The sequence below is a fragment of the Lithobates pipiens genome, unplaced genomic scaffold (genome assembly GCF_037356315.1).
Source record: "Lithobates pipiens isolate NorthernLeopardFrog02 unplaced genomic scaffold, aLitPip1_a1.2 Scaffold_16, whole genome shotgun sequence".
Taxonomy (NCBI): domain Eukaryota; kingdom Metazoa; phylum Chordata; class Amphibia; order Anura; family Ranidae; genus Lithobates; species Lithobates pipiens.
In genome coordinates, this window is record NW_027507748.1 from 571,654,673 (window position 1) to 571,674,803 (window position 20,131).

General features: G+C 43.5%; 1 protein-coding gene and 1 long non-coding RNA gene across 3 annotated transcripts in view; one reads left to right on the forward strand and one right to left on the reverse strand.

Moving 5' to 3' along the window:
• Positions 1-20,131, reverse strand: part of DIP2B (disco interacting protein 2 homolog B) — a 318,739-nt gene that overhangs the window by 193,449 nt on the left and 105,159 nt on the right. The window lies entirely within an intron of this gene.
• Positions 1,211-19,955, forward strand: LOC143984455 (uncharacterized). The gene is made up of 3 exons (XR_013274869.1): positions 1,211-1,439; positions 2,337-2,467; positions 19,775-19,955. It is a non-coding gene; the product is annotated as an uncharacterized LOC143984455 (long non-coding RNA).

Here is a 20,131-nt window from a genome sequence, read left to right on the forward strand (position 1 = left end):
AGTGGTTTTGTACATATTTCCTATTATGGTCAGATTAATATGGTCAGCACTAAGAAAAAAATTGTTTTTATTTTTTTTTGTCAGGTAAATAGGAAATATTTATAATACAATTAGTCTTCCATCTACTCAGCAGGAAGAGCTTTAGGGCCGGTTCACACAGGGGGCGACACGAGGCGACACGACTTGCCGTGCCGCGACCTGACAAGTCGCCCCCGTTCTGTACAATGGAACCGTTCTAAGAGGAGCGACTCGAGTCGCTCCGACTCAGAAAAAAGGTTCCTGTACTACTTTTGGGCGACCTCGGGGCGACTTGCATTGACTTCTATACAGAAGTCATTTGCAAGTCGCCGCTGAGTTCGCGGCAGGTTGCGGCGAGGCAAGTCGTGTCGCCTCGCATCGCCCCCTGTGTGAACCGAGCCTTAGGCTTCTTTTCACATTTCACTAGGTCTTCTGAATCTCCTCCGCTGGGAAAACAAAAAACTACACATTGTTTACAAAGCTCAACATCTAAAGGTGAAATTTACAGACACAAAGCAGTGGCTCAACCCTCAAGGCGGCCATACATCGTTCAAATCGGGCTAATTGAGCAGGGACCAGCTGTACAGATGTCGATCTACCAAATCGACTTCCATACAAGCAGCCTGTCGGGTTTTTCCTAAACGAGCTGTGCCATAGAATACAATAGCATTCAGCGGCGGTGAATACACCATCCAATTCAAGTGTGTGGATGAGGAAATTGGGTCTTTTTTTGTTCAACCCATGTCAATGATAATCTCGCTGAAAGATGATAACTACTTGTGCCCTCTGTGAATCCTTTGTCATATATTAAATGTTTACATGTAAAGATTAATTACAGAGAGGATAAAATATGTAAATTTATCATGTAACAGTTATAAAACTAAAAAAAAAAATGTAATTGAACCTAAACTATCGAAATGCACTTTTAAATAACATTTTAAATACAAAAAGGACTGAATAGCAATATAGAATCGCATATATCACCGTTTATGAAACTGAAGGTTTCCTTTAAAACTGAGATGTTTGCATGAATTAACTGCCCAGCAGGGAAACCAAGAAGCTCTTAATCCGTTATGACATACTTTCTCTGGAATTTGCTGGGCTGCAATGGGTATAGGTAAGTGTTTATTACACTGCTTTTACAGATATACCATTTCCTGTAGCTTCTGCCAGCCTAAACACATACAAAGCCAACATTTTTGTGTGCATGAACACTGTGGCTGCTTAAAAAAACCCAAAATGTTTCTTATTCACGGCTTCCTGCTCTGTCAAACAAGCAAAGAGGGAAAGGCCACTTATATCTGAACATAAACACGGATATCCTGTCAAATTTACTTGCTGTAAATTGTAGCAGCAGGAAATGAAAATGACAACAAGAGTGTTTAGAGGCTCAAGAATGGATCAGTCAGTAATGAATCAAGGTAACACTCAGTGAAGGCCGTGCTTTCCAGCACAACCATAGAAAAGCGACAGCAGAAAACATTTTTTGTTTACTTTTTTGTTTTAACTTTTTCTGTATGAGTATAGATCTATGTTTGTCCCAAGCATATCTGAATCCACTTAGGCCCCATGTACACGGGACGCTGAGGCAAAGTCCTCTGAACTATTTTTTTTTGACACCTTGAAACCGGCGTTTAAAGCGCCCGTTTAGCCACGTTTGCATGGTGCATTTAACCGCCTTTGCGCCTAGAAGCGCTTACTGAGGTTACCTCATTTAAGACCCTCCCCAAGCTCAAAAAACATTGTAAGGTAACTATTTCAGCCATTTTTGTCCAGAGTGAGTAGCAGCAGCAAAGAGAGAAGTCGTCTACTTGTATTTGCCTTTATTTCTGTGCTTTTTTGGAAATGGATCCCATAATGAGCATATGTGAGGAAATGTTCCTGACATTGCTCTTGATGAAGCTAGAACGACGTAGAAAATTGCGTGAGAGGTCCAGAGTCAGAGTTTCCTTGCTATTGGACCCATCCTTTGATTGCGCAGAGAATGTCGGCAGGATATTTTGTAAAGGTGTACGTACAGCTGCGTACCTACCGACAATTTTTTTTAATTTCACACGCTTGTCCATTGCCACATTTGACCTTCTACTTGAAAAAGTATGACCCAGTCTGACACACGGACACCAACATGAGGAAGAGTGTGTCACCAGAGGAACGTCTGCTGGTGACGATCAGGTATATATTATATATATATATATATATATATATATATATATATATATATATATATATATATATATGATGTACCGATGTATTATTTTTGTTTTTTCTTTATTTTTTGTATCGTTTCATTGTTTTCCATCATATTTTTGTCTTTTCAGGACTAAAATATAGGGTACCTTTAAAAGGCGCACTGAGCATGCCGCTAACGGCAATATCCACGATACCCGGAAAGAAGATAGATGCTCCGTGGAAGAGGGCACAGCTGTGACATCGTAGGTTCCTGTGTCAGGTAAGTGACACATAATGGGCTACTATGCAATGCATAGTAGTAGAGCTGCAACTAACGATTATTTTCATAAAACATTAGTTGGCTGATTGTTTTGATTAATCGGTTAATAACCTTCATTCATTTTCATCCAGTGACAGGAAAATTTGGAAATAGAAAACTTCTTAGTCAAAAGGAATTTTCAGACAGTGTATGTGGTTTTATTTCATTCAACGAATGTACAAAGATTTTTCGTCTGAATATTGATCCTTGTGACCAACATAAAGCTCGGTACACACCTATGCAGTTTGCTTTTGATCTGTTTCTGCAGTGCTTATTGCTGTGCGTTTTGCGCACATGATTTTACTGTAATTTGCATTTTTGCATTTTTTTGGGCAGATTAAAAAACACAAATTGCTGCAAAAATGCGTTACATGCTTTTCTGCAGCTTCTCCATTGAAGTATATTGAACCAATAAAAGCACTATTTTGCGTTAAAAGTCCCTGACCCTTTCAGATGTGAACGTGTCCCATAGGAAACCATGTAAATGAACTGTAGTGCATTTCTGCAAAAAGCACCAGAAAACACATAGATGTGAACCAGATCTAAGACGTTGAGGCTGGGTTCACACTGCTACGGCTAGGAGAACCGGATGTGATTCGCACCGCACTGCAAATCACATCCGATCTCTGTGCGATGCGAGTTCAGCCATACAGATAGTATGGCTAAATTCGCATCGCACCCGCCACAAACTCGCACAGGACCCTTTTTTTGGTCCGCAGCAGAATCGGATCGCATGGGTGTTCACACCATGCGATCCGATTCCTGTCCGAGTTTGCAGATCGCACTGCGATATGCGAACTGATCTGGGGGTGTCATTAAGGTTTCACTGACACTCCCAGCAGTCCGCATAGGGCAGTGTGAACTGCCGGCGGGAGGCATGCGATGCGGGAACCCGCCGCGGGTTCGCGCCATTCCCGCATTGCTTCAGTGTGAACCCAGCCTTAGTAACATAATGGGGTTAAAAAAAACAAATTAGCCCTTAATAGTAGAAAAAAAAAGCAGATGATCACCACTGTAAGGGGTTCATTTTTTTTACTGTAGAACAGTGAGTAATATTTACAGTAGCGATTTGCTCTTTTTGTACTATAAAGGGCGCATTTTAGTTTTTTTTAACCCCAGTATGTTACTGGCCAATTAATCGATTATGAAAATAGTAATCAATTAATTTCATAATCGATTAGTTGTCGATTAATCGATTAGTTGTTTCAGCCCTACATAGTAGTCCATTATGCTTTACCTTTGCAGGGAAACAAAGAGGAAGTAAACTCCTCAGGGTTTACTTCCTCTTTAATGTACGTTTAACAGCATCCCGTGTACATGGGGGTTACTGTTAGAAATCTCAAAACCTCTGCTGCACATCTATTCCAAGCATCAACTATTCTTTCGGAAAAAATAATACTTTCCAAGATTCGTTTTAAACTTTCCTCCAGTTAGTTTGAGGTCACGTCCCCATGTTCTTAAGCTTGGCTTCGCAGACAGCCCCGAGTCTTGTACGAACAATCAGGCCTGGTTCCTAATCAGCTGATCGCTGTAATAGCATCTGATTGATCTCACAGTGATTAGATACATTGCATTTTTTTTCTCCTTGTTAGAGGAGAAAAATGTAAACAAAAGTGCGTGTAAAGAAAAAAATAAAAATAGATTAAAAATAAAGAAAAAAAGTAGCTAGATCGGAGTTTGATCTAGGTCAGTGTATATACTTTATATAGCATAACTTTCCTAAGAGACACATGAACAGGTTCGTTTCCTGGCTGTGTGAAGTCAGAATAAAGTTGGACAGCCTTATCTGCATTTGTTCCTGTTAACGGGAACAAAATATTGATGCAAAAGGGCAAACATGACATGAGAGAAACTATCATTTACTGAAGAGGAAGTAGCAACGGCAGCCTCCATGTCTCTCTCGGTAAGTCCCGGTTCACACTGCCACGATTTGTCATGCGTCCCAAGTTCAAAGTCATGTGACAAGTCATGCCCCATTCACGGCAATAGAACCGTTCTAATTGATGTGACTCAAGTCACTCCAACATAGAAAAAATTTCCTGCACTACTTTTGGTGCGACTTCAACGCAACTTGCATTGGACTTCTGTTAAAGAAGTCATATGCAAGCCACGATGAATTCGCACAGAGATGCGGCAGTATGAACAAGAGGCACAAAAGGTCTATAACCGCTTCTGGACCAGCCGCTGCAGTTGTACTGCAGCACGTTGGCTCCCCTGCGCAAACCGTCGTAGCTGTACGTCGGCTCTTTAAGATGCTTTAGCAGGTGCGCGTGCCCGTAGCATGTCCCCAGGCTCAATGATCGCTGGGCACCCGCGTACATTCATGACAGAGCGAGAACCGAGATCTGTGTGTGTATACACACAAATCCAGGTTCTCTCAGGGGAGAAGAGACATATCGTGTGCTCCTACTAAGTAGGAACACAGATTGGTCTCCTCCCCCCTAGTCAGTACCACCCCCCCCCCCCCACAATTAGAACACACCCAGGGAGCACAGTTAACCCCTTGACCACTCCCTAGTGTTAACCCCTGCCCTGCCAATGACATTTAAAGTAATCAATGGCTATTTTAAGCTCTGATCGCTGTATACATGTCACGGGTCCCAAAAAAGTGTCAAAAAACTGTCCGATATGTCCGCCACAATGTCACGGTCATAATAAAAATCGCAGATCGCCGCCATTACTAGTAAAAAAAAAAAAAATGCCATAAATATATCCCCTATTTTGTAGACACTATAACTTTAGCGCAAACCAATCAATATACGCTTTTTTTTTAGGATATTATAGCAAAGTGTACAAAATAGTGTTTTTTTTTTTTTTCTAAATTGTGGCTTTTTTTGTTTATAGCGCAAAAAATAAAAACCACAGAGGTGACAAAATACCACCAAAAGAAAGCTTTATTTGTGGGGAAAAGGGGACATAAATTTTGTTTGGGTACAACGTTGCACGAATGCGCAATTGTCCGTTAAAGCGACGCAGTGCCATATCGCAAAAAATGGCCTGATCAGGAAGCGGGTGAATTCTTCCGGGGGTGAACTGGTTAAAGTATATGTATGGTAAAAAAAACATGCAGTACATCACTTAAGTGCTCTTTACCCATATATTTCATCTTTAAAAAGACGGCAAGTAGAGAACAATAGGTGATCCTACCAGAAATCCAGTCAGCTCCTGTCCTGCACTTATCAGCCACCTGTTACAAACCCAACCTGGTTCAACTCTGTGGGCTATAGAATAACCCACATGAAGTCCCAACACACTAGGAAATTGCAATAGGTTACATTTTTGGTTTTTATTTAGATACACTTTAATATAAATCTGACTCTTTACACTGAGTACAATGCAGCTAGTTACATAGTAATAACTATTTGTATGACATAGATATCACCGACAATCTATGGAACATCAGAAAAAGAACTATAAGTAAATGAGGACTCAAAATATGAATTCACATATGGTATATACTACTGTACATTAAACCAATAAAAAAAAGAAAGACGTGCTTCATAGTGAGTAGCTGCAGCAAAACTAAATACACCCAAGAATATTCACCAGTGGAAGAATAATAGCCTATGAGGCTGCATCTGGGTTCTGGGTTATAGATTCACATTTGTTGAGGGCGGGGGGTGTAGGAAAGTGGATGTTTATAGAAATATTAGTTATCCTGTAAAGTGGTTCTAAGCCCAGGTTCACATTGTAGATCCCCCTCCTCCCATACTTACCTTAGCGCGATCTTGGTCCAGCAATGTCCCCAAGAGCAGCGCCTCTCTGCTTTCTCTCCCTCATATTAGTAGCAGGAGCCAATGGCTCCCTTGATATCATCAGTCAAATCCTGTGATGAGGAAGTGGGGCTGAGCTGCACTGTCTGTGTCTATAGACACAAGTAGCATGGATTGCGATTGAGCCCACAGGTGTGCCACAATAGGAAGTGGTCGAGCCAGGATTGGCGGTGGAGGACCCCAGAAAAGGAGGATTAGGGCTGCTCTGTGCAAATCCCCTGCACAGAGCAGGTAAATAGAACATGTTTATTCGTCTTTATTAAAAATGTACCCTTTACAATGGCTTTAAAGGAAAAGTCCAGCCTGAGCTTTTTAGGCTGGGCTTCTACTAAGGGTGCAATTCGTTTTGCACTTCCGTGACCCATTTTCCGTGGAGAGTGGTCTGAAGTCCGCTCTCTGCTGACATCACTGCCATCAGTCGAGGCAGCACGTCATTCCAAGTCTGGATCCACCAGCTCCCCGCCCCTCCACAGCTCAGCGCTCCAATGACAGTCAACTTCGCTCTGCTTGGGGAGGAGTGAGAACCGAACCATCGGCGGTGTTCGGTGGCTCGGTTCTCAGTGTAGGGACGCCAGGGCACAACTGTAGCATCCACCTAGGTTAGTATGATTAGCAGAAAAAAAACAACATACTTCTCTTTTAAATGTTGCTCACATGTGTAGTTGCTGAGCATGTTGGGAGTAGTCCTCTGTCCAGCATCTAGCAAGCAGCTTGCAGTCAGTGATGTAGCAGAGGGGGCACACATACAGCTCCTGGAAAGCAAGTCCGCTGTATTCCCACTGGTTGCAGCCTGGTGACTGGCCATTTTTAGCCATTTTAGAAATAATATTTGTTTTCAATTTGAATTACTTCTTTAACACGCTCTTCCCTTTCAATTATTTTATTCTGCTAAAATGCCCCAGACGGCCTGCTGCTCTGAGCAAAGCTCTCTTTCAATAGAGACCTGTTTACTCAATTCCCCTCATCGTTCTTGCTCATCTGTGTTGTAATGAGACAATTTCAACAGTGATTCATCTGTCTGGAAGCCTGGCCATCAGATTAGGCAGCAGGATTTCACTAAATAACTTGTAATGGCATTGTTATCTTGTGTGATAGAGTCAGCCCAGGGATGGCCACGGGGATCCTTCCTGCAGCTGGCTATGCCTGCTCACCCCACAGGCCTTGCTTTTCATCGATTCATATCTGCCGCAGCTCCAGGGACTAGAAATCAAAGAGCATCTCTAATTTGTCTGATATTTATCACAGGCCTGTTAACAGCTATGTACTGCTGTCTCAAAGTGCAAATGAATTACATCTAGTTGATTTTTATTACAAACTATCTGACCTACAAGAGGAAATAGTGCTTGCCTCCTACGACAGCGAGGTTAACCGAGCAATTCCTTATGACAATGCAAACTTACTGCTCTGTACCCCGGGCATGTAATAGCAAAATCACTTCTTCACATTACGCTCCAATGTTTCATGTGTAAGAGATTAGATGATCTGCAGTGCATTCAGCATGGTAGCCTCCATTCTGGACACGGCAGGACACATCAGCAGGGGTCACTTGGCGTAGATGAACACAGACATCTGGTCAATTAAAATGGTTTGTTCATTCTCCACACATGAAAATACATTCAGCGTTTCCATATTGGACTCTCACACAAAGCTGGATTTCAATTAAGTGCCACCATTGCCAGGCACATGGCAAATCCTTCCTCGTGGCTGCTGTACATCTCCCAACACCTTGTATGAAATAAATGTACACAGAAGATGCACTATACCATACAAGAACTGTATCATCTATGGGCAGCTTAATAGGAAGAAGAAATTACAATTTACATAAGCAGATACTTTCAAGCACAGTCAGAAAAAAATGGATTCTGTTTCAGATATGTTTTGCATTTGACCCGTGTCACCTGTCTGATATCCATCACTATAATCGCAATGCTATTTCACTGCTCAGCGAGCACAGCGTTGTAGAAGCTTAAATCAGAATGAGTGGTATCACCTTTGCGGTTATATGAATTACAGGATCAGAATCACAAATCCCAAGACGGGAAAAACTATTCAAATATACATATCTCAAGTGTGTACCCACATTGTATTCTATAGGTTCTGCTTAGGCTGCTTTCACACTGGGGCGGTATTCAGGCGTTACAGCGCTAAAAATAGCGCCTGTGTAGCACCTGACAAAAACCGGCCCCTTTCACTCCAGTGTGAAAGCCGGAGGGCTTTCACACTGGGGCGGTGCGCTGGCAGGACAGTGAAAAAAGTCCTGCTAGCCGCATCTTTGGAGCGGTGAAGGAGCGGTGTATTCACCGCTCCTAAACCGCTCCTACCCATTGAAATCAATGGGACAGCGCGGCAATACCGCCGGCAAAGCGGCGCTTTGCGGGCGGGTTTAACCCTTTTTCGGCCGCTAGCGGGGGTTAAAACCACCCCGCAGACCGCCGCTAAAACGACGGTAAAGCGCCGCTAAAAATAGTGGCGCTTTACCGCCGACGCCCGCACCGCCCCAGTGTGAAAGCAGCCTTAAAGTTTTACTTAACCCAGGACCCTGCATTCACTATATCTGGTCTCCCACAGTACACAGAGTAGTAGTTTATAGATATCAAAACGATTGCAAAACACCTTTTCTCATCAGTCTTTATAGCAGTCTTGTAACTTCTATCAGCGTCTGGTTAAAAACTTGTAGGAGTTTTTCATTCTACTCCAACTGTCCTATGAGTAATATTGAGCTCAGGCGTGTTTGCAATCGCACATGCAGAACCCGCCAGGAAGTCGGCACTGCACATCGCCAATCACAGGCAGTAAGAGATTTCCCGATCTCTGCAGCCGCGCATCGGGAAAATGTCTCACTGCTTGTGATAAGCACTCTGCAGTGCCGACTTCCTGGCGGGCTCTGCATGTGCGATTGCAAACACGCCTGAGCTCATCCTTACCTATGAGGTTACAGAACCCCTTACCCTCTTTGTCTGGACAGTGCTGATTGGCCCTGTACTGATCATATGTACAGGACCAAAAACTCTAGCAATACATATCAAACCTAGAATGTGCAGCTTGCCCACAAGGCTCTGTTCTATCAGCAAATAGGTTGGGGACTGTGGAAGATCAGAGAAGACAGGATCAAAGCCTTTTTACACAATGTGAAGTATTAACCCTTTAGGTTCCACCGTGAGTATAACAAGTATGCTTTACTGCATATACAGACTGATTTTACTGCTGTGGGTTTAGTAACACTTTAAATATCATCACTTTTCCCTGTTAGGGAAACTGCATAAAGACCTACCTCCTAGACTTTAATATTTACAAGTCGACTCCCACACTACCACCTTCTGCAGAATCCCTGCCTGTCTTGACACCAGTGTTGGCGCTGACAGGGTCCCCCTATGGGACAGGGTTTGGCCCAGGTGAGTGGCCACTCAGGCCTGATCACGATCATATAAAGGAGGTCACACTGTACTTCAAACCTGGAAGCCCCACACCAAAGTGTATGAGAACAAGGCTTGGTAAGTATAGGTGTCAAGCGAACCTGAGGACTGTCTGTAGCCTGAATTAGCAGACCGATACGGTCTCTTCAAAGTGCCAATATGCCCAAGAATAGAGACATAAACCATTTACATCTTCTTAAAAAACTGTATGTGTTTTGAAACAAGCCATGTCTGATCACTCTAGCCTCTTTTAAACAGTAGTAAATCACAGCAACAAAAATAAATAAAACCACTTGCTAGCCCAATACGACAGACTAACCTTAAAACAAAGCCCTCCAGCGGCACGATGTTACTGCTGTAGGCACTTCCATTTTCACCCACAATTCCTTCTGGGTTTGCGGTCTTTGTTCGTATGAATGGCCGAGCCGTGATGACATTACTGCAGCGCATGGGAGTCACGCCTGTGGCATGGAGTTCTGAATGGACAGCACGGTCCATTCAGCACCCAGTGCATTTAGGAGATAGTTACAGTACCTATAGGTAAGCCTTATTATAAGCTTACCTATAGGTAAAAATTAACAAAGGGCGTTTACTCCCACTTTAATATGCAATTCATTTTCAAAGTTGCTTAAGATCACAACAAACACTCGAAGGTCTGGTTTCATTCAACAGCTTGGAAATGTCGCCAGTTTTTCTGCATTAGAGGGGCTGGTAGGTTGCAAAACTCTGTTCTGATAGAAAAAAAGCCGAGATTTCAAGGCCTGTGTGATCAACTTTGAAAAATAATTTCTCTATAATGCTTATAGCTACAGCAGTTAATGCAGGCCTGTTATAAAGTGATTCATACATGTTTTCAGAATATGTAAAGTCTATAATGTGCATGATTAGGGCACTTAAAATGTAGAAACGCATGGCAACCACCCCAACCTATAACTGTCCTTTGCAGCAAGGAGCACAAGGTTTCTGTCTTTGCAGATGACACTAAGCTATGCACTAGAATAACGTCCTTACAGGATGTCTGCACTTTACAAGCCGACCTCAATGCTCTGTCTAATTGGGCGACTATGTGGCAGATGAGGTTTCATGTTGAGAAATGAAAAGTTATGCACTTGGGGGCTAAGAATATGCATGCATCATACATACTAGGAGGCGTACAACTGGGGGAATCCATGGTGGAGAAGGATCTGGGGGTTTTGGTAGATCATAAGCGCAATAATAGCATGCAATGCCAAGCTGCGGTTTCCAAAGCGAGTAAAGTCCTTTCCTGTATTAAGACAAGTATAGACTCCAGAGAGAGAGATATAATTTTCCCCCTGTACAAACCATTAGTAAGACCTCACCTGGAATATGCAGTTGAGTTTTGGGCACCAGTTCTCAAAAAGAATATCGGGAAACTGGAGAAATTGCAGAGAAGGGCAACCAAACTGATAAGAGGCATGGAGGAGCTCAGCTACGAGGAAAGATTAACCACTTCAATACAGGGCACTTAAACACCTTCCTGCCCAGACCAATTTTGAGCTTTCAGCGCTGTTGCATTTTGAATGACAATTACGCGGTCATGCTACACTGTACCCAAATGAAATTTTTATCATTTTTTTTTCCACAATAGAGCTTTCTTTTGGTGGTATTTGATCACCTCTACGGTTTTAATTTTTTGCGCTACAAATAAACAAATGTTTTTTTTTGTTTCAGTTTCAAAACATTGTAAATAAGTACGTTTTCTCCTTCACTGATGGGCACTGATAAGGCGGCACTGATGGGCACCAATGATGTGGCACCAATGAAGTGGCACTGATGAGGTGGCATTGATGGACACTGATGAGGTGGCATTGATGGACACTGATATGTGGCACTGATAGGCGGCACCGATGGGCGATACGGATGGGCACCGATGGGCGGCACAGGTGGGCACCGATGGGCGGCACAGGTGGGCACCGATAGGCGGCACAGGTGGGCACCGATAGGCGGCACAGGTGGGCACCGATAGGCGGCACAGGTGGGCACCGATAGGCGGCACAGGTGGGCACCGATAGGCGGCACAGGTGGGCACCGATAGGCGGCACAGGTGTTATACTGTACTAATGGATGCCAATCAGTGCCAAACAATAATGCATGCCAATCAGTGATGCCCATTGTGGGCACTGATTGGCATCCATTATGGGCACTGATTGGCATCCATTGTGCTGACTGGCATCCCTGGTGGTCTAGGGAGGATTACCTTTTCCCTGGTGGTCTGGTGGCGTCCCTGGTGGTCCAGTGTGGGCATCCTCGGGGGGGCTGTGGTGATAATCGATCAGCACAGACCCCCCTGTCAGAGGAGCAGCCGATCGGCTCTCCTCTACTCGCGTCTGACAGACACGAGTGAGGAAAAGCCGATCACCGGCTCTTCCCATTTACACTGTGATCAGCCGTGATTGGAATGAATGAATGAATGAATGAATGAATGAATGAAATACTTATATAGCGCACAATGCGAACTGAATCGCCTCTAGACACGGCTGATCACGTCTCGGAGACTCACGAGATCATAGTTGCCAGGTGTCAGATTGACACCCCGCAACAACGATTGCCGCGATGCGCCCCCGGGGGCGTGCAGCGGCTCATAATCCTGATCACGTCATATGACGTCCAATCAGGATTATGAAACCACTTTGCCACCGTCAATTGCCTATAGGGCGGGTGGCAAGTGGTTAAAGAACTGAATTTATTCTCTTGAGAAGAGAACGAGGGGGGATATGATCAATGTGTTCAAATATAGAAGGGGTCCATATAGTGAACTTGGTGTTGAGTTATTCTCTTTACGGTCAACCCAGAGGACATGGGGGGCACTCCTTATGTTTGGAGGAAAAGAGAATTCATCTTCAAAAAACTGAAAGGTTTTTTCACAGTAAGAGCTGTGAAAATGTGGAATAGGCCCCTGCCAGAGGTGGTTCTGGTCAGCTCAGTAGATTGTTTTAAGAAAGGCCTGGATACTTTCCTGAATGTACAGAATATAACTGGGTACTACCATTTATAGGTTAAGTTGATCCAGGGAAAATCTGATTGCCTCTTGGGGGATCAGGAAGGAATTTTTTTCCCCTGCTGTAGCAAATTGGAGCATGCTCTGCTGGGGCTTTTTTTTGCCTTCTTCTGGATCAACTGTGGGTATAAAATTGGGTATATTGGATTGCACGATATTTTTTATTTTATTGTTTTTAAAGGTTGAACTGGATGGACTTGTGTCTTTTTTCAACCTATGTAACTACATGTAGGGACATGTTAAAACCAAGGGGTTTAGTTTGCACACATTTGCAAATAGATGCATAAGCTGCAGTGGCCACACCACAGCACTCAAGTGTACTGCAGTCCTAACTCTATAATGCTGAGAGTCTTGCTATTGCTGGATGTCTAGTGAGCTCCCTCCAAGCATACCTGCTCTTAATCTATCCATTATTATATATGTGCTCCATCTTTGGAGACTCTAAAACTTAGAGTTAGGACTGCAGTACACTGGGGTGCCAAGAAGTGTCTGGCAGCTTAAGCATATGTTTGCAAATGTGTGCAAACTAAACCCCTGGTTTTAACGTGAACTATTAGACCAGGTCAATTTGGTTTGTTGCAGGCTGACTAGTAAGTGAGCGTCTCGGTTTCTTCAATTAAAAACAGCAAATACAATGCATTGTCAATTTAGAATAAAGTTTTGGACATTATCCACTTTTCTTCTCTCCTACTTCATCCCGTTCTTTACCGCCTCCCCTTCTCCTTTTCTGCCCACCCCCTTAGCTTTCTAGGTTTCTTTCTATGGTGGTTGGGTGAACTTTAGGTCTTTGGAGTAGGAATGTTGTGATATTATTTCTTCTCAATGCTTTTCTGAGAATGTTACTATGACTTATTGTCTACTTTGACCCTTATGTCATGGATCTGGCTTGTGCAAACTTGTATGTGGCCTTGTATTAGCTGTGTGAGTCATTTAAATAAACCTTTATTTGTTAAAAAAAATTAAGTTTTGGACATTACAGGTGCTTCGTATTTTGTATTACTTGGACACAATATAAGCTCAAATTTTCCTTTAAATAAGCAATGAAATATATAAAATTTTATGTAACCCGATGTTTCTTATTTTTTGAATATTGCCAATTATGAGAAGCTGAGGCACTGAATGCCATGTATTTCATTTTGGTATGTAATGAAATGCACTCTTGCAGCGTCAGTTTGTTCAGCTGCCAGCAATACATATTAAAGGTCCAGACTTTGCTGGGAGATTAATAGGTCTAATCTAACACAGGACTGTCTATGGCACGCTTCTAAGATTGAGATCATGCTTTCACTTAATGAGTTTAATGAAACCGATAGTGCCTTTCACAGCTAAATAAATATTACTAGCATTTTACCAGCAAACTGATCACTCCATGATCTGAGCCGATAACTGCAACCATTTGATAGTCATAAACCAGCTACAGCTATTGCTTCCTAGAGGAACTAAATGTGTGAAGTAAAGATGAATCACAAAAGGGCAGGTGGAAGAAATTCCCTATAATTATTTAACAGAGGAAATTGAGTCCTGTCCAAGATACTTTTTTTATTTGCACTAATGCCCCATACACACGATGAGATTATCGGACGAATGATCGTCCGTTTTTTATTGCATGCTAATCTCAGATCGAATCTGATGAGTTTACTAAAGTCACGAAAATTCCCGCACGACAGAAAAAAAATTCGGAAGTGATGTCATGTGTTGTAATGCATTTGTATTGCATTTTCGAACGATAGCTGTACTGATTAAACGAAAATCGTACAATCTGGCATCGTACGAAAAAAATTTCCGTGCATGTCCGATAGAATAATATCGGATGTACTGTCCTAATCGGCTCTCGAAAGCTCTGTACTAACGATCCGATTATCGTACGATCGCTTCGAAAGCGGTATTTTCCGTACGATTTTCGGATCGTGTGTACGGGGCATAACATACCATTTTTCAGGACAAGCTTTCGGGGTATATCCCCCTTCTTCAAGGTTCAAGCAATCCTATATTTAACAAAAATGCGAGGAAATACAAGATGGTTATACTGAAAATTTCACACAAGAACAAAGGAGGTTACAGCTGAACCATAGGCAAGATATAAAGGGCATCATTTAAACCAAGGGTTATCAACCCTCGGGCCGTGGCCCACTGTCAGGCCGTGGCCTGTTTGCAGCTGGGCCGCAAAGGCTTCACTGTCTGATGAGCGGCGGCGGAGCGAGCAGAGAGATGACATCATCTCTCACCGCCCGCACCACCGCTGTTCCGTGCTCACAGCGAGGCCGCTATACTGAGGCGAGCGAGCAGAGAGATGAGATCTCTAACTGCCCGCCCGACTGCATCGCCGCTCTTCCACGCTCACAGCGGGGCTGCTATGATGCTGGAGGTGAGGCAGGGAGCAGAGAGATGAGATCATCACTGCTCCTCTGCCGACACAGCGCGGCAGAACACCGATACACTGCTGGAGGTGAGGCAGGTGACAATCCATATCTGGTGGCAGGCGACGTGGCAAATGACAAGATAGATCTGATGGCAGGTTAAGTGGCAAGTGACAATCCACATCTGGTGGCAGGGGACAAAATGCATTAGATGGCAGACAACGTGGAAAGTGACAAGCTGCATATGAATGCAGGCAACATGGCAAGTGGCAATCCGCATCTGGTGGTAGGTGACGTGGCAAGGGACAAATTGCATCTGGTGACAAGTGATGTGGCAAGCAACAAGCTGCATCTGGTGGCAGGTGACGTGACAAGGGACAAAAAAGCATCTGGTGGCAGGTGACGTGACAAGGGACAAAAAAGCATCTGGTGGCAGGCGAAGTGGCAAGGGACAAAATGCATCTGGTAACAAGCGACGTGGCAAGTGACAAGATGCATCTGAAGGCAGGCGACGTGGAAAGTGTCACTCTGGCACATTCTGCGTTATGGTGAGTTGAACCATTTCATTATATATTACAATATAATAATAGAAATAATGTGCTTCAATCATCCGAACATCATATCAATGATGGTGCCGGGATGATTGAAGCTCCAACGCCAGCCATTGCCCTGATAAATTGCCCATGAACAGCCGCATACACCCCCCTGGGCCTTGGCTCAATTTTCTTCAACAACATTGGTCCCCGGTGCCAAAAAGGTTGGGGACCACGGATTTAAACTGGTTCAACAGTTTAAACATTTGTTTGACCTTAAAGTTAAATTAACCCCTCCTAGTGTTTCCAGCCAACGAAGCTGCCATCTTGGCCTCTGTTTAATCGTCAACTGCCATGATGCTGCACATGTGATCTGTTATGACACCAGCCATTGGATGGTTTGATAGTTTGGTTTGTTAGCGCAACCAATGTAAAACTGTTAAATCGATTTAACGGTTCCAAAGAGCAGTTATATGCCTGAGTATGCCAACTGTCACATTTGCTTGTGCCGTCAACCAAACTTTCAAACCATCAAATGTCTGGTGTCATAACTGATCACAAATGCAGTTGCAGATCGGTTGCTAAAATGTCAGCTTCCTGGATAGGAGGGTTTAGTTCCACTTTAGGATGAAAAGGGTTTTACCACTTGTGCCACCCCCTCAAATACCCGAGTCCTCTCCAGATCCAGCAATGTGCTCGGCTGCATTTTCCCCTCTTCCTCTTCCCACAGGAGATTCAAGCCATTGGCTCCTGCTGCTGTCAGTCAAACCCTGTGAGGTGGAAGGCAGGGGCGGCGCTGAGCAGTGACATGTGTGTCTATGGATGCAAACAGCCTGTCTCGGGAGTGCTCACGCATGAGTGCCCCCTCAGCACTGGGTTTGCTATGAGGCTTATGCAAGAGGAGGAGTGGAGAGCACTAATAAAGGTAAGGGGCCAATCTGTGTAATGGCACTGCACAGAGCAGGCAAGTACAACATGTTTATCATTTTAATTAAAGCAGTGTAATGCCCTGTACACATGTTCGGACATTCTCACTACAAAATCCGTCGGATATTTTCCGACGGATTTTGGCCCAAACTTGTCTTGCATACACAGGGTCGCACAAAGTTGTCAGAAAAACCGATCGTTCAGAACGCGGTGACATAGAACACGTACGACAGGACTTTAAAGAGGGCAGTAGACAACAGCTTTAGTATCGTAATTTATTCTGAGCATACGTGGCACTTTGTCCGTCAGAATTGTCTACACACAATCAGAATTTAAACGATCAGATCATGTTGTCGGAAAACTTTAGATCCTGCTCTCAAACTGTGTGTCAGAAATTCCGACCGAAAAAGTCAGATGGACCCCACACATGATCGGATTTTCCGACAACATAATCCGATTGCACATTTTCCGTCAGAAAATCCGACCGTGTGTATGGGGCATAAGTGCTTGAATTTGAGCTGGTATCAGCCCCTTGCAGTTCCTGTATAGAAGCGCTAGAGAGTGGGAGGAAGCAGTGACACAAAGAACCAATCAATTCATGAGCCAAGAAGAATGCCGATAGGTGGAGAGAGCAGAGTAACAGAAAGATAAGCTCATCACTGAGCTGCTTCTCCTTTCACTGTCCAGCCACAAGATGGGGTGGCTCCAGGAGAGCCTGTGCTCAGAGTAAGTGGGTTTAATGATGCTTGCCATCAGACTGAAGGCATCTAGTGGCAAAAAAGAACAGCAAGTGAAGGCTGGTTTAGTTATTTAATCTTTTAAATGGGCTATTCCTTTTTATAATTTTTTTTTCTGAAGATCTGCTTTAAACTATTCTGTACATAAAGAGATTACCTAATGAGGTCAGAATCAAAATTGCCAAATGCAAAGTCCATTTATCGGTAACAAAAAAAAAAAAAAATAGTACATAGTCAGAGGTGGCTGTATGCACCTCCAGCTGTCAAAACCTGTGCTTATAGACCCCCTCAAAAATGTTGACCCTTCCTATCAAAGGTTGGCTTATCCCCTTTCAGCAACTTCCTACTGCCCACTGAGCTAATAGGAAAGTATGGACCAGCCTTCCGAAATACCACGAAATATGGAACTTTTTAAGGCCCGGTTCCCACTTCGGCATGACTTGCATACGATTTCTTTAACAGAAGTCAATGCAAGTCATGCTGAAGTCGGACCAAAAGTAGTGCAGGAAACTTTTTCTAAGTCGGAGCAATCCAAGTCACTGCTATTAGAATGGTTTGGTTCCATTGCACTTATTTGGGTGCAAATTGTCATGCGAGATGTGCTCTCAAAGTCAGAGCACATGTTGCACCAGTGTGAACCAGCCTTAAGATTATATTGGTTAAGGCCCCTTTCACACATGCGGATGATATGTCCGTATTTCATCCATCCGTTTGCGGATGAAATACGGGCATACATTCATCCCTAAGGGATAGCGGGTCTGCAGACACCCGATTTCATCCGCCTCCGCAACAGTCCGATTCTGCAGACGGAGGAAAATCCTATTTTTCTATCCGTCTGCAGAGCAGTTCGGATGAACACGGACACACGGTCCGTGCTCATCCGATCCCCATAGAGGAGAGCGGAGAGCTGACAGGGCGGTCCCCGCACAGTGTGCGGAGACCGCCCTGTCCGCAGCCGGCTCAGCGGGGACAACGGAGCGATCCCCGCTGAGCGAGCGGATCATCACGGGGCGGATCATTACTGATCCGCCCCGTGTGAAAGAGGCCTGAGGACTCAAATTACCCAGCCCAACAAAAATGTACTAAGAAACTGAGCAAAGTGGAAAATTAGCGGCTGAAAGCCTCGTTCAAACGTGACATACTACAACATATGCCCCTTCGAGGGCCATACGAGAATACACATGTGTTCCATATATCCTTCCTGTGCAAGCAGTCCCATTGATATATATTGGGACGCACCAGCTGCATGGACAAGGCCTCTGTTACCAACTTGACATCCGTGTGGGTTGCATTGGTCCATTAAAGCTTGTGTACATGGCTGTTTGTGATTTGCATTTGTAAAATATTCTGTAGGGTGTCTCATATACAGTGGTTGAAATTTGCATCATATCTTTACAGAGCAGTAGAGAGCAGCAACTAGCATTGCTTTCCTTTGCATTTAATAGAAGCAGACTGACATTTTGTTTTATTGCACCTCTCGTATTTTTGTGATCTGTAATTAAATGTAAAAATGCAGTCTCTGTGCTTGGCATGCATTTCAATGTGCCTGGCATGCAGCAGATGTACAGGTCTAAGAACATCAATTAATAAACACAAGCAGAAAAGTAATAATTGCTAATCAAGCACATGCTGTATAATCAGCAACTCAAGTGCAACCTCAATAATAGTGCCAGCCTCTTTCCATTCTAGATAGAAACATAGTTTCTTGGCGTGTATTATTATATAGGGGCATTGCACATCTTTACAAACTTTTGATTTGACTGCTGACTGAAACAATACGCTCTGCAATATGATGATTGGCAGCCTGAGACTATGTGATACTGACTATACTTAAACTCAGAAAGCTATTTTTTTACTCACTGCAAAGAGGAGGTACAGAATGTCTTGGCTTGAAAATGTAAACCATTAGCTCTTTTGATTCTTGTAATAAGACCATTATAGAATGATTGGCGCACTAAGCACCAGTTTGGTAATGGTGGACACATTTACTACAAAATTTATTTCATTTTTTTTATTTGTAGACCCATATTTGCACCGTATTTTGCGACCAAAGGGGTGTACAAGACATCCCAGATGCATTGCCCATACTGAAACCAAAACTGACAATAATTGCATGTAAAAGTCTGACGTGCTGGTTGTACCCAGGTCGACTTGGGTACAATCAGCCTACCCATAGATTGTTCAAATCTCAGCCAGTCCTTGCTAAACTGGCCAAGATTTAAACTATCTATGGCTGGCTTAAAACTACCCCCTTCGAAGACTGACAATTCTGCTGTCCAAAGAGGTCTCCACTGCTCCATCCAGAGCGGAGACACCCTAAGACAGGAGGGTATGTTACTGGCTGGTGAACAAGGAAAAAAAAAGACCAAAGTAAGAAAAAACAAATGCAGCCAGCACATCTAAGAATTGGTAAGCTGTAATATATTACATTTTTGTTTTGGGTTTTTATGCCGTTTTAAACTATCTTTTAAAACACATGGTTTTCACTCTTGCTCATCTTCTATTGCAGTGCTGGATCCCCCGATTATCAGACGCTGCGTACCAGAGCGTGTCCTTTTCATCTGTGGATTCACTGGGGACTTCTTAGACCACACAGTTCAATGACCTGCTAATTTTATTTCATTTTCTTTTCATAATAAAAATTTCACAGTAGTTCTAATCCCTTGTCATTAAATCCAAATCGAATACAAGGTTTTGCCTTTAGTTATACTTTAAAGCATTCTTTGAAAGCCAATGCCTGTGCCCAAATTTACTGTAAACAGAGACAGATTTGGTCAGAAACCAGGGTACTTTCCATTAGAGAAGATTACTATAAAATCAAGCTTGCATGCTTCTTATAGGATTCCATCTGCCAATACCATGAATG